Source organism: Stylophora pistillata, chromosome 4 (assembly GCF_964205215.1).
Source record: "Stylophora pistillata chromosome 4, jaStyPist1.2, whole genome shotgun sequence".
NCBI classification, from domain to species: Eukaryota; Metazoa; Cnidaria; class Anthozoa; order Scleractinia; family Pocilloporidae; genus Stylophora; species Stylophora pistillata.
In genome coordinates this window covers 10,048,420-10,064,414 of record NC_142522.1, presented here as the reverse complement: position 1 = coordinate 10,064,414, position 15,995 = coordinate 10,048,420, and the positions used below count along the sequence as shown (strand labels likewise).

At 39.2% G+C, this 15,995-nt stretch overlaps 1 protein-coding gene and 1 pseudogene across 1 annotated transcript in view; one reads left to right on the top strand and one right to left on the bottom strand.

Moving 5' to 3' along the window:
- Window positions 1-280: 280 nt before the first annotated feature.
- LOC148732406 (uncharacterized) overlaps window positions 281-15,995 on the bottom strand; it is an 18,390-nt pseudogene continuing 2,675 nt past the window's right edge.
- LOC148732405 (uncharacterized) overlaps window positions 12,415-15,995 on the top strand; it is a 16,239-nt gene continuing 12,658 nt past the window's right edge. The window contains exon 1 of the mRNA XM_088755788.1: window positions 12,415-12,508. The gene's annotated coding sequence lies outside the window, so the exon portion shown is untranslated. The remainder of the gene's footprint in view (window positions 12,509-15,995) is intronic.

Here is a 15,995-nt window from a genome sequence, read left to right as displayed (position 1 = left end):
TTTGTAAGATTATGATATATTGCAGATGAAAATAAAACACTTATCTTTTAAATCATGACATTACTTCGACACAACGAGCGCTCTGATTGGTCAAAAATCTATCGTTCCATAGAAAACTGAAACATCTTCCCGTCCTGTCGAACCGAGCATCGAAATAAAGGCCTAAAACGTGGGAGCAATCAGTTAGTTTGTAGTTAACCTGCATTTTGAATGCGCCTCGTGGTTTACAAACTTTTCTCGTGTTCTCCTTACATCCCGCGTGGTTTATCAGCTAGTAAACTGATACAAAGTGTGTTTTTATTGCAAAATTAAACAGTTTCTAGCACAGTTTGACATTGTAAAATTTGCATTGACAAGGAATCAAATTACATGTAAACTAGTTTGATATTATGCTGTAAGCAATTAAATGATTAAAAAAAATGCACTTTGTAGTGATCATTGAAACAGGCAAATGATACAGAAACATAAATCATCCAAATAGCTCAGACAGTGAGGGAAAAACATATGAAATACTTCTTAACACATTAATTGGTGTCCACGTTGTTAATTGTTCATTCGCCAAACTGACCATCGAAATTCGAAAAGTGAAGTTGTTTCAGCTTTGTTTTCTTATTCCAGTTTTTTTGTTTTTGTTGTGAGCTTGTGTGTGTGTGTGTATGTGTGTATGTGTATGTGTGTGTGTGTATGTGCGTGTGTGTATGTGTGTGTGTGTGTGTATGTGTGTGTGTGTGTTTTCAATAAATAGAAGCACTCGAGGCTCTCTAACGGGTATGCCGCGACAAGGAATGACATTTTAGAAGCGTGTGACGTCTACCATCTGAGGCTAGTTTTGGGATGTCACGAAACGCATAGGGGTAGGGATAGGCTAGTTTTGGAATGTCACGAAACGTATAGGGGTAGGGATAGGCTAGTTTTGGGATGTCACGAAACGCATAGGGGTAGCGTCGTGAGACATGCAAATGAACGGTTAGGGAGAAGACTATCCTCAGGCTGGTTGATGGGCCATTTCTGGTTGCTCCAGTTCTGTACAGTTACGTGTCTCCCATGGCCAGTTACAAATGTAGCTGGCCACGTCAATTCTGCCACAACTAATGAGAGCTTCAGCAAATTTTTTGATCGAGGGCTCTGGTGTAAAAGTTTTCAATTTTCCTAGAAGACTTTCTGTGGGACTTCCATTTGCCAGATATTGAAGATGTATTAATTTCAGTTCTTCATCGGTAACTTTTAAGATTTGCCCCACCGCTCGCCAACTTTTCTCTGTTGATGTCTCTACTGGATCAAGCATCCTTTGAACGTCGTGCTGCGTTAACTTATTGTTATTTCTCAGATTAAACACTTTTGAGATTTTACAATCTGAAAAACAGAGTTTGTTTCGATAAATAACCAGGCTTTGTTACATTAAAGCTGTGACATGAGAATACGGTGAATATTATCTAAGGTCCTAAATTCTTAGAATACCATGGACACTAGATCTTTTATCAAATTTGACTGAGGAAATAGATTTTCGAAATTGGCAATTGTCCAATTTAAAAAAGGTTTTTAACACTGATTGGATAACTCTGTTCTAGGGTATGATCGAGAGTTGCATTTCGTGAGTGTTTGCGGAGCGCATTCACGTGGTTTAAGTTAAACATTTACAGGTATCACTGTCGTAAATAGCAAATGCAAAGGTCTGCTAAGGGTCAAGACGCTATTTTGTATACTTTTAAAACGGCGATCTATTAGCGATTACGATAACGACTAAAAAGCTACATAATAGACAAAGTGTCGGTAAAACGTTCAGTAACCGCCGCTCAAAATTGTCTCTTAAATGCCCTAAAAATGGGAGTAATTTTTCCTCTTTTTTTTTTCCTCTAAATTCAAGATAAATATACAGAAGGAAGGACTGACTCTTCACCTGATGGAATTAGTCCAATATTTGGCCTGTTATTGATGGCTTGCCGTCTAACGGGAGACTGCTCCTACCCATCTGTTCGATTATCTGTCAAAAAAAAAAATTAATAATGATCAATTATTCATAAGTTCCGAAAATAACTGACCTTTACCTCTTTTCCGAGCTTAGCTCTCAAACACTAGTTTAACTAATGTTGTAGAGCGTTTTCAAGGCTCGATATTTCAAGCATTTTTAGGTTTACCTTTTGTTTTATTAAGTCTCGCCTTTTCGCCCCTACGTGCTATTTTGATGAATCTATAGTTTTGATCATTTATTTTTAGTGTGTGCTTGAACTTGGCTCAGCACTTACCGTGCTAGACATTTTAATCCCTTGTTATGGTTGAGGATAACTAGTTTACTAGGTGGTCATGTTTGAGTTGGTAAAACTGACCTTGAGTTTTACCCACACTGAACATCCTGTTTGGAAGTTCCCACGGTTAGCTAACCCAAACATGTCTGTGATTTTTGTATTTAATACTGGAGCACTCCTTGCTGAAAGTAGTAGAAATAAGCAGTGGAACAAGAGAGAGAGAAAATTAGCTGAAGTAGAAGCAGCAGTATAGGAGAATAAAGAAGAAAATTACAGTCTCAGTACCTCTTGTTAATTTGCCAAGCGAGTGGTAAAACCCCTCAGCACTAAAGAAGAAAACAGTCACGCCAGTAACTATAAATAGTGCCCAACAAATACCAATAAATGTGGGAATTTCTAACGAAATTGAGAGACTCTTTACATCTGCGCCATACCAGAACGTGATAAATCAAAACTGTGCACTTCTAAGCCAAATACGGAATGACTTAAGCTGGGTTTTTTTCAGTGTAAATACCTCCCCAGCACTAACTGAGCTATCACCACTGTCAACGAGGTACCATGTCGAAAGTTGTGAAAGTAAGTATTACCAACCTTACCTTGAACAATTCCGCCATTTTCCTCTCTTTCCTCTGATCTTATCTCATATAGTGGCACATGTTCAGGTGACCCTACGGCTGGCAGTATATATGTCGAGTTATCACTATAAATTGTTTGTTTGTTAAATGATAAAATGGTGTAATACCACAATATCAAGTGATTTGTACGATTAGCCAAGATCACCATAGAGTAGATCTGAAAAGTAGTTGTGTTTTATCACTTTAATGAGGTTCAATTGTCTCTGGTTAATGAGGGGTGTTAGTTGGTCCGTGCCATCACCCTTCAAGATATTGTTTCCTTAGTTTACCCCCAAAGGATCTCTCCAGAAGCGTTCTATTCATTTTTTTTTCGCTTTTTTTTTTTGTGTGTTTGAGAGAGTGTGGAAGAGAGAGAGAGAGAGAGAGAGAGAGAGAGAGAGAGATAAAGAGAGAGAGAGAGAGAGAGAGAGAGAGAGAGAGAGAGAGAGAGAGAGAGAGAGAGAGAGAGAGAGAGTGAAATAAGGGGTTTTAGTTCAAATTTGAGTCTAACATATTTTCCCAGAATGAATTGCATCACCAATCAAATACAAACTACCTCGCATTTTCCAGACCGGTTTTCTTTTTAGGGTGCGTTTATTTGATAAATTCAAATTTTATCTTTGAATTTATCACTAGCATTTAAACTTTGATGACAGCGTATTGAATAAATTTCACTTCAATCTCGAAATAAGTCAAAAGTTTTCAAAACAAAAACCCATTTTTATTGTCCACTGACAACGGAGGAGACATTACTTCATGGACATAACTTATCGGTTACTACACTGTCATGATGTGTCGCAAATTGTTAATAAGAATTCAGTGCCTAAGATACTGTCTTCAAAAAGTTAAAAACAGTGTTGTCAAATATGATTATCTCTTACCATGAGATTCTGCTCCTGAACCATTCCTATTCGTAATGATTCTTCTAACTCCGTATACAACACCAACAATAACTAGGGTAGTCAGGATGATTATCATTACTATGGTTGAGGGTGATATGTTTGCCTTCTTTTCATTTGTTAGCAGTAAAGGCAAAGCTGTGTTTTCAGATGATGATGTAGGTTTTAGGATGTTCTCACTTGAAGTACTTTCTGTTCTATTTGCTTCAAAATTGTGACTAGGAAGAAAGTCCCGGGCGGAGCATAAGTCGTATCAACGCAGGCTTCTGTAGAATTATCAAAAGCTTCTTTGCACAGTTTTGTTGGTTCTTGGGACACTGCCAGTCTTCTCCCATCCCAATTTCTTTACATTTCTTCATTCTTCCAGCTTTTTCGACATTGGGACAACAAAAGTAGCATTCTTGACAGAAACCATTGTCGTCAAGGAAATGTCTTTCAGGGCACTTGATGCCACATTTACGATTTTGAGACGGGGTACACTGCTGAGTGATGTCCCTTAACCCGCAGTCATGACAGAACCTGCAACTCTCAATGCCGTGTTTGTCTGAATATGTCTTGTTCTGTTGGTACGGTTCACATTTAATAGTGGTTTAGTTAGTGATCTTGGTACCACACTGGGGTACGAGTCCTAATCCTAGCGGGCATTCAGGGCACGCTTTACACTCCATTTCGGCTCCTGGATCATCGGGGTAGTTTATCAGGAAGTTTCGCACCGGAGAACATCTTCTGGGACTCCCAATTACAAATTGTGACCCCAAGACTGATACCAGGATTAGCTGGAACAAGGGAGGAAAAACATTATGAGACACAAAATTAGAGGCGCGGCAGTAAATTTAAGTGCTTTGTTCAATTATTGCGCAGTAACGCTTTGCTTCCGTGGCGGCATGAGGACACAAGTTCATAACGTTTATTAAGTGATGATAATTCAGGTCGGCAGGTGATGAGTAAAATTTTTTTTTAAAGCAGATGTTGCATCTTTTACTTGCGCTGTTGTAGGGTGATTTTGATGAAAGGATGCCCCATGAAATAAAGTGGTCAACGTTATTTTCTTCAAGAGTCCAGATATGTTTGCTGAGTTCAGTAAAATTTCTGTATTTCACATGTCGGAAGGATGCGATGTGGTTAATGATCTAGTTTTAAAGCCGTTTTCTGTGAGTCCGATGTATGTTTCAGTAGTGCTGTTTTCCTTACTGACGTGCAACGGTGGCTAATTCGCTCCAAGTTAACACTTGTCAAGCACTTTACAAGAATCCGCGATGGAAAAGTTCAATATTGGCTACTCCCCAGCATCCGTAATCGACTGAGTGGTTTAAAGCCATTAAAAACCAACAACTGCACAGTTTAATTTGCTTTGACATCGAAGAATTCTACCCCTCTATCAGCCAGGACCTCCTAAACAGAGCACTCGACTTTGCCTCAGCCTACGACAACATCACCGACAGCGAAAGAAACATCATAACACCGGCTAAAAAGGCTCGATCCTTACGCATAAACAGCAACCTTGGTAAAAGAAGGGCGACACAACATTTGACGTCACAATGGGCAGCTTCGACGGCCCTGAAGCATGCGAGTTAGTGGGAAGTTGCCTTCATCCCGACACAAAAAACACAGAAACTCCACCGAACTCAGCCAACATATCTGGACTCTTGAAGAAAGCAACGTTTACCACTTTATTTCATGGCGCATCCTTTCATCAAGATCACCCTACAACAGCGGAAGTAAAAGATGGAACCTCTGCCTGAAAGAAAAGCTACTCATTATCTGCCGACCTGAATTATCATCACTTGATAAACGTTATGAACTTGTGTCCTCATGCCGCCACAGAAGCAAAGCGATACTGCGCAATAGGGACCTTAAGCAGTCAGGACGGCAACGCCAAGGAAGAATCCAATTAAAAAATGAATTTCTACTCTTAGTTAGAATTTCTAACATGGCTGCAGGAGCTTACTGTCTCATATGGCGCCACAGCTCAACTTCAGCATGACGTATAAAAGTAACGTTGAGTTCCAAATGAAAATTAAAATAGTTTGACGTCGCGGTTTCGGTTCGCAGACGACGCAAATTTTGGCGATTTTACGTTGTTGTTTTGCATAGGACGGCTAAGAAATGTACAAAGTTTCAAAACGCACGTGCTGAGCTATTGTTCTGCAATGAGATCTCTTGTTTTTCCACGTCCTCGTTGCCGTCGCCGTCGTGGTTGCTTAAGGTCCCTAATAATTGAACAAAGCACTTATATTTACTGCTACGCCTCTTAGGCAAATCTGTATAGTGTATAAACGATGGTTACGAATATTCTTGTCAATAAAATCCCCTGATGGGTGAGCAATCACGAAACAGGTTTGTTTATCAGGACTTTATTTACTAGGTGGTGCTATTTAACAACCAGCCAAAAGCCAATAACACTTCCAATTTTGGACTTTTCAATAGCCAACCACAAAGGCTTTGATTAAGAATCTTTGATCAGACTTTGACACTTACATGTAGATTATTTCCATAGCTTTGGTATGTCAAGTGGCATGATCAAAATAATTATTTTTCTGTTATAAATGGTAATGCTTTATCTGGTAATAAATTACTTTAGAAAGTAACTGAAAGTAACTTGGACAGAGATCTTTATTATACAAGTAGATGTATTTTTCTTGATGCAACATATTTCTCACTGTCTTGAGTGTAATGCATAGATCAATATAATGAACAATTTATTCTATTTAAGTATAATTATTTGGGGTGTACAGGGTCAGGGTTTCCCTCGTGTACAGAATTTGTTTAATTAAAATTAGCCTGTATCCGTAATTGGATCCTCCTTTGTCATCCGCTAAGTTGACTTCGGTCGTGTATCTTTAATAGATCCATAGTTGGGTTTCATATGGGGTTATAGGCTTCCCCTACCCTGTCACCTTGAAAGTTAAATTTACCGGGAGACCACGTCTCCGATCACGTAGAATCACATCTTCGATTGCCGTGTTGCCAGCATGGTTGTTCTGATAGTCTAGTGGTCATCACACCTGATTAGTAACAGGAGGGACCTGGGTTCAAATCCCGCTCAGCGCAAATTTTCTTTCAAACAATTATTCTCTATATATATAAGATATAATCATTATTTAAGTACTGAGATTTACTCGGTACCGAGTCACTTGATAAAAATCGTCTCTCTTTGATGAAAAGTAATTAATCCCACTGGTCAAACGATTTTCCTCACTGATGAAAAATATCGTATGACCAATCAGAGGCTGATACGATTCTTTTCACAAATGAGAAGAATCGTATCGGTTTTTCCCGCCTTCCTTTTGCAACGTTCCCTGCTTGCCCAGAATCATGGCTTCAAGGTTTGCACACATTAACTCAGTGAAACAATTTATCGAGGACCAAGAAATAGAATTTATCTCAAGGTTTTTTTAATGTTCCTCGACCACATTTCATTCACCTTGTTCGGCCGCAGATTATATACATGGGCTGCAAGCAACGTTGCTCTGTACTGTGAAGCAAGTTTTGTTTTCATTTTCCAGCCAGAGTCGCATTTTTGGTTTCTTTTAAGCTAATTCCGCCGCTTTTAAGTCTTATATTTCCACTATTGTCCGAATTGATTTTTCTTAGCTTCCGTATGTTTTGTTCTCATTAGAGCTTTAAACGGTCTACCTCAATTAGGACGGACTGGAAGGTGTAGGGAAACATTTCAACAGCTTATTATCGACCTCTGCACGAACTTGTAACTGAGTTTCGTTTGGCATGAATTATAGATAGGTTTTCGTTAAAATTTTGCACCTAGAAAAGAAAAGAATAGAAAGAAGAAGGTTCGTAAAAATACAATTTGAAAGAATTTGCGAAACTTTTTTGGCTCGGTTCTAGCATCTCAAACAACAACAGCAGACCGTGCGAAACCTGCCCCTTGAGGGACCTGGCACAAAGTCGGCCAATCCCAACATTCATTTGGAGGCATTGTTATCAAAGTCGCGTTGACAGACATGCGGTGGTATTAAACAATCATTTTGAACACTGATCTTTGACTGCTAACAAAAATAGATAAGCAGTATTACACAAGTGCAACAGACACTGGGCTCCAAAAGTATCGCCGAGAAATCTGAATCGAATAAACCGAATCAGTTCGTCACAAAATTGCGAAAAGGGTCACAGCTGTCAGTGCCCACGAGAAGCAGGGAACAGAAATTTAGAAATACTCATTTTGATGGTGCTCTTCATAGTCTTCATGGCACCAGGGTTGTTTTTGCTTCGTTTGTTACCCTGTGCGAAGAAATTAGCACTCATTCTTAGCCAAGCTTTGCTGAAAGTCTGCCAGTTAAGAGTTATCCATATGCTGACTAAGCAATGGTAAAATTCAAGGATCGAGCACACGCTAACCTACCATTGTATACTGCTATGTTTGCGCCTTTTTCTTAGTCTATATCTTGAAAATATGGCAATCCCAAAAGCAGATAGTTTCGTCGATAAAAAACCTTTTCACGATAAATTGAAAACCTAGAAAATATTGACTTTAGACCTAGATTAGTCTTATTCAAATGACTGTGAATATTTTCACCTCTGTTTAAGAGGTGATTTATGCGAATTCAATTCCTATGGAGGTTGCAAAAAAGAACAAATGACGTAATCGAACAACAACAAACATATGAAACATATGTGTGAACTGCGGTTGAGACGTATATGAGAACGATCCTTCGCAGTAAAGCACTATTTGAGCAATAGTGAAAATCAGACCTGAAAAAAATTTCAGGCCTGTACGGGATTCGAACCACTGACCTCTGCGATACTAGTGCAGCGCTCTACCAATTGAGCTAACAAGCCAACTGGGAGCAGGCCATCAAATTAATTCGATATAAACCCGTAGATGATAAATCGAACAACAACAAACATATGAAACATATGTGTGAACTGCGGTTATGAGACGTATATGAGAACGATCCTTCGCAGTAAAGCACTATTTGAGCAATAGTGAAAATCAGACCTGAAAAAAATTTCAGGCCTGTACGGGATTCGATTTTTTTTTTTTCAGGTCTGATTTTCACTATTGCTCAAATAGTGCTTTACTGCGAAGGATCGTTCTCATATACGTCTCATAACCGCAGTTCACACATATGTTTCATATGTTTGTTGTTGTTCGATTTATCATCTACGGGTTTATATCGAATTAATTTGATGGCCTGCTCCCAGTTGGCTTGTTAGCTCAATTGGTAGAGCGCTGCACTAGTATCGCAGAGGTCAGTGGTTCGAATCCCGTACAGGTCTGAAATTTTTTTCAGGTCTGATTTTCACTATTGCTCAAATAGTGCTTTACTGCAAATGACGTAATATCACTATCTAGAAGATACCACGGCCGTTGTCACGTCCGTGATAAGTTACGCGTTGATCTAAGCTAATTTCAGCATAACTACATCGTCATACTTGTATCTTGCGAATCAAAATGTTTGCTTATATCAAACAATTAAAGACACCCGTCGATAACGGAGGAAGGGATCTTTAGCTTTTCATCTTCCCAACACTGGGCAGAGGAAATTAGAGATGAAGTCAACTTCGATCTTGCGTAATTTCAGAGTAAGGTCATACATTTTGTAGGCAGACTAATTAGCATTGTGTTCATTATATGCAGGTAACCATAGTTAATAGACATCCCAAAAAGTTCTGACTTAATCTTATCTTCCAAGAAAGTGTAAAAACACCTGAGCAAATATACTAAAATAACTATTGCCTCAGGTTCGTTGAATACTGTTGACCAATCCCTTCAACTTCGAATTCATTTTGGGGATTATATTTAACAACATTCAATAGTTTCAAGATCACTGCAAACACAAGAAGAATCATGTTAATAGTAAATAAACAGTGCAGTCGAAGCTGTAGCAAGTTAAGTTAAAAATTTCAGCGTTTCATTACGCTTGCTTATAAAAAACTTGTGATCTACTCTATGTCTGTCTGACTGTGCTGGCTTCCTCGTTGTTTGGACGCAAACTGGGTCCCTAATAGGCCAAAGTGTTTTACCGACCTGGGCAATTTCATTGTCTCGTTAGTAACCTAAACCTTCTTCACTTAACACGAATAGCACTCCAAGAAGCCATATATTATCTAGGGAATAAATTTAGTGTCTAAAACCTACCACAAAGACGTTCGACAATCTTCAAATCCGAGCTCCTCTTCGAAAGGAACACAGGACGTGGAGAACTAAGGCTAGTCAAGGAGAAATGGGGGGAGGGGGCGGTAAGGTAAATCAACGTTTCCGTTTCCTGTTGCTGGATTAATTTGCTTTTCTCAAAATTATATCAAAGCTAACATTTAAGACTTCGGAACATGCAATCTTAGAAAGAATTGTGCTAAATTTTCTTTCCGGTGGATAAATGTTATCGTATGACGTGACGAGGAACAACAAGGAGGGTCCCCAAGAGGGTTCTTCAATCCCGCCATCCCGACTGGAATTTTCCCTCAATCCCGAGATCCCGACGGTTTCTACCGGCTAATCCCGATCCTGGTCATATTTTCTTAATTCCTTACCTCAGCAAAAATGATCCTTGAAGTTCCGTTTCAGATTCCCTCACAGCAGACCCAAGCACTGACTAATACGTTGAATTAGCTGTATCTCTCTACTCTAAAACGATGATTTAGTTCATTTGTTTTTCTTGACTGGTTTTAAACGAGTTTCGTCAGTCAATGAGTCATTTTTATGGTTTTTCTAATTTGTTTTTTTTGGGTTTTTTTTCTTTTTTTCTGTTTTGCCTCTTTTGTTCGATAACGCCTGCCTTCTGGATCACTTCGATCCCTGAAAAAAGTGTCTCTCGGAGATGATAGCGATCAGTAAGGAGCATTAAGGGTACATATCACGACGTACCACGGCAAATTCACTGTTCACTACACCTATGGCAAGTCACCGTGAATTGCAACTCAGAAGACAGTTTGCTCATTCACAATTTTCAGCCATAGCAACGATCATCTGGAAATTCTATAAAATCGAGTACAATTGGGCTCAACAGATACAGAAACATATATTCTTTTCGACCCCAGTTTACATTTTCCGGCTCAAAATGCCGTAATCACCGGTAACCAAAGCGGTCTATAAGAGGTTAAAATAAGAGCCTGTATGGATTTCAATTTCGAACGAAAACTATTTCTGTTTTCCTTTGAAAAGCTACGATAAAGTTCGAAACTCTCTGAGCGGTTTTCTTTTTTATGTCGCCGAAACGCTTCTGTGAGCCATTTGAGCGATTTTGACGCGTATAAAGAGTACGCGTCTCTGTATTGTATCTTTCAAAGGAAAAACAGAGATAGTTTGAATTTTAAATCCATACAAACTCTTATAGTGCGCTTTGGTCACCTACGGCTAAATAATGCAACGCAGCTAATAACATCGACAACATCACGAATTGTCGATGTTAACCGACATCGCTAGGGCGCGTTAAAACTACGCAAACGATAACTTCGCGTCGAATATCCCACGTGCACCGATCAGGATCTGTATAAACTTGACACTAGAAAGATCACGGTCAAAAAATAACGAAGATCCCAAAGACATTGTCATCATTGCGGCCAAGGTGTCCAAGGTTCACGAAAATAGACCACAGGTCACCATAAGGGTCACAGAGCAGCGTGATAGGGTCGTGGAAAACGTGATGTCAACCAGGTCACTGTTCGGCCATTTCCGACCATTTCCGACGTTAATAAGATGAGTTAGCTAAGATGACAGCTTGATTTTCTTTGCATATTTCAGACTCTAAAATTCCCGAATCACGGTTTCTTTGAAGCGACATTTCCCGATTCTCGCCTGTTAAAATCGCCAAATCCCGTGTCCCGGTCCAAAATACAATCCCGAATCTCGTCCCCCTTTTCCTTCAAAATATCGAATCCCGGCCTTCAAATAAGCAAAATCCCGGATCCCGATAAACCTATTGGGGACCCTCAACAAGGGGTGATTGAAAGACAAACATCATGGTCACGTGTTGTATCGTTCTTCGGCAAGATCGTGACCTTCACTTTCTAAAGCGGACAACACGGTAAGTACTGTCTGTTCAGTTTGTTCGGTATTATAGTAATTTTGCAACTCATGAATCGATTTTAATTCAGTTCGAAATGTTTTAAGCGTAACCTGTTATACAGAGAGCTATCTTCTCGATGAATCTCTAATATTAACGTTGTGGTCGACTAAATAATTATGGAGGAAGTAAACCAGTGGTATCAAACGAGTCAAAAGAAAAGATCCAGAGAATCTGATATATTTTAAAGATATCTCGGTAAACACTTGCGTAGATCTAACGCTTAAAAAATCATCCACTTGAACTTTATTTCTTTGACTAAATCTGATGGCTCCAAGTGGGCTGATTTCGAACGAACACCAAACCGGAGTTAGCGCCCCCGGGTTCGCTGTTGAAAATTTGCTTTAGAAGTATGTACATACTGAAAATTTGCCTAAGAAGTATCGACATGGGCTATATGCGCTGTTTCCGTTTTTCATTGAAGTATTCTATGCATAAAGATCCAGAGAAAAAGAAAAACCAAGCTCGATTTTCGCTTTTCATCGAATCCGGTCTTCTATCCGCGGGCTCGTTTCCCGACCAGCGTTTAAACGAAAACTTTTACGATAGGGAGTTATCATTTCAGTTTCATGATTACGTGTCTATGACTTTAATAATACTGAGAGTGTTCACATGGTAGGTGTGTTGTGTTTAAACTAGTAAATGTAACAACTTGTTATTTTTTTCAGGAAAGTAGAGCTTCAGTATTCATTGCTTTTATCTGGATTTCAAGAAACTTATAACCGAAGGTAATTGTAGTAGAACTGTATGTTTGTCAGGCAGTTGTCCTTTGATTTTAAACCAAATGTCAGAAAGAGTAATAGCGAAAAGAGTGTTGATGTGGGCGACTGAACCGAATTCGTTTGAATCAATTAGTCACTTGGTTAACTGCTGGGAAGTTAGATTATTCGTAGAACGAATAATCAATGATGTGTCAAAAGTTAAATTCAGTTAATAGTGGTGTATAACTTATGTATTCTTCTATTTATTGTCATGTGTTTCTATTTCTGTATTTTTATCTCATACGGTCATTTCTGCTTTTAAATTAATGATTTAATATTTAATTTCTGTTTCTTGTATATTTATTGAGTCTTTTGTTGAACCGAAATGTATGTAAGATGTTTTAGCGTCCACACACTGCCCGCCGAGACTAGCTATGCTATATGTGGGTAGTGGTTGATTATGTTAAGTTAAGTTTAACGCCATTAGAATAAAGGAATAAGGAATATTTTCTTCGTTAAATAACATGAAGAGCGATTTGAGTTCTTTGTAGGAACTGTGGTAAAAATTGAAGAACAGCTCCCCAAAATATTTCTGTCGGCCGACAGTCGGCCAACTGTCGGCGAACGAAACACAGAAAATACAATGAAAACAAATTCAGAAACGCGTATATGGACTGTCATCTTGGTAAGTTTGAACGTTCACAATTACCTCAAAATGAATTTTGACAAACACTAAGCGATAGAGGTAAATTTCCAGTGTGAGGCATTATTGGGTATATCGACTGTCATTTATGTGAACTTGATGTGTAGTATCTGACTGACACATTTCGTTCTGCTGAAATTGGAAGAGTTTTGTTAATAAGGGTAAATTTTTTCAAAGACTCACAAAATTGCAGGAGCCCGTGTTTTCGATGTGTTTCGGTTGTGTTTTCGTTGCGTTTTCTATGTTTCGTTCACCGTCTGTCGGCCGACTGTTGGCTGACAGATATTTTAGGGTGCTGTTCTTCAATTTTACCGGAACTGTAGTGCAAAGTGAGAAGTTTGGTCATGCGCGCTGGTATACTCTTTCGGTGAAGTTTAAACAAATAAGACCACTGTTGAAGGTCGGAAGCAGATATATGAATAAATTTTTTCAACTCAAATACAGAAATTTATGAAGTCACTTCAATTCGGCAGAGCGATTTGACCAGCACAATACATTGGCTTTTCCCAGTTACGAGAAATCTCACGAAATAAGACCAAAACACATCGGGTTCAAAGTGTATAGGACACAATTTTTTCCGCTAATTCTTGTCGTTGGTAATGTAAGGAAAACGACTGTGAAGTTTTAAGATCTTGAGAATATTATGAAACCCCTTTTTTTCGTTCAAAATGCGCGCTACTTTCATCATAAAATTGTCCCAGAGATCGCGCGGCCAAAATGACGTAAAAAGATACTTTCTGGAGAATCCAGTCTCACTACTTTCCGAATCGCTAGACATAACCAAATTAAACAGTGCGGGTCGAAAATTAGCGTTAAATCACTCGCACATTCCAAGCCCAGAGCAATTAGGAGGCGCCTGCGCGACAGCAATGTTATCAAACACTGTGACGTAACAAGCATCGTCCCCAGTTTCCCGGCACACATTTATAAGGAAATAAGCGGTATTTCCGCCGCAAAAAAATCATCCAAATTCTTTTTTTTTCGCATTATCGAAACATTTTTCATTTACTACTTATATTAAGAAAGGAAAATACTTAAAAAAAAAAATTGTGTCATACACACGTTAACAGGAACAGGAAGTGATATAAAGGGCGAGCGAAGGAATGACTTTTACAGTCCGACCAAAACTCAGAAAATGACGTCATTTCTGAGACGAAAACGACAAAAAAACGCCATTTTAAGCCAAAATTGACCCTTAAATCCACAAAGACTCGCTCAAAAATTCTACTTAAGTTGATTTCGGGAAAGAAACATGGATTAAATTTTACCTGAAAGATTATTCTTACTTTTATTTTGGTTCTCCCGCTTTAAATAACCGCGCGCGTTCAAGACAGGTGGAAGACAATACAAACAGGCCGTTGAGAGGGTCTCGTTGAGAGGGTCTCTCAGTTGTCAGTTAAAATTTTGGCTATTAATCAGTTGTTAGTTAAATTTTCGACCATTTGTGAGTGGTCAGTTAAATGACTGCTAATGATTAACTTGGCAAGTTTATTATTACTTTCCGACTCTATAATTTGGGCTGAAAAGCACATATAGCGTAAACTTGAAAATTTAGTCGAAAACTGATACAATAAGAGCTGCTTTTTCTCAGTTCGGGCAGTTCTGGAATGAAACAGGATCTTTCAAATGACTTTCAGTCATTGTTTAAGTCAGTTACGACTCTTCTGAACGCAAACTTCTGTTTTCCCGTGCGCAACATTTCCTTTTAACACATTGACACCTGAACCGCCCATCACCGCCTGAGCCACGCGATTGCCTCGCGCGAGAACGCTTTCCCCCCTACCTCCCCTACTAAGTGGAGTTTTTTGTGCAAACTTCCTCTTTGTTTGGAGATTAATAAACCAATCAGAAACCGTCGTTTGCGCATATATTTTGATGGCTTTAGAGGGTACTAGAGGGGCATTATTCTACGAGTCTTCACTAAATGATCAAATTTGAAATTATGGCGTCCGCGCGGCCGACCCTCAATTTTCAAGTCGGATTTTTCGTTCATTTTCGATCGAGTTAGACCTTGCGGAACTCAGAATGTAAAGTAACAATGCTATAGAATACCCTGCTTGGAAAAGAATGGATATCAAGGTCTTAAAGGTGACAGAATAAGCTCTCGAGTCAACGACACTACGATTCTCTAAGGCGATGCGAATTATGGACGTAAAGGTAAAATCGAACTTTCGGACTTCTAGCAGGGCCTAGCGACAATTTGACGACTCGATGGTTCGGTAAATGTTATGTTCGAGTAACATTGTGTCCAAAAGGTATTGTTTAATAGAAGATTTTGCGTCAAATCGAAGTTTTTTCAGAATTTTCAACATAACGCGCGCAATTTCTGGCCATCAAAGCGGGTTTTGCTAAAAGCAGGCCCGCGGCCTACGGCCTAGTGGTCTGGCAGCCCAAAGGCCCAGCGGCCCGCAACGGCCTGCGACTCGGAGGCCCGGTGGCCCATTCCTGATTTTCCACAGTCTTTTTGTCCAGCAGTAAATCCACGCGCATGCACGGATCGACAATGAGGGTTTGTTGCATGTTGTTCAGATAAAAACGTTTTGATTCTCTGTTCATTAGTCTCTTTACAGAAACCGATATCACAATAGAGGACTCTCATTAACGAACGATGAAAGTTATTTTCAAACCATACTTTGAAAGTGAAAATATCATAAGTAATGCAATATGTGAACTGCGAATCTTTTCTATACAGAGACATGTCGATCTATTTACAGGAACTCCACCCCAAAAAGAAAGCGTGTTCTCAAACATTGCTTTTCGGCGATGTAAGTACCGTATTCATTCGAATACGGTAAGCGCCCTGGACGCTTA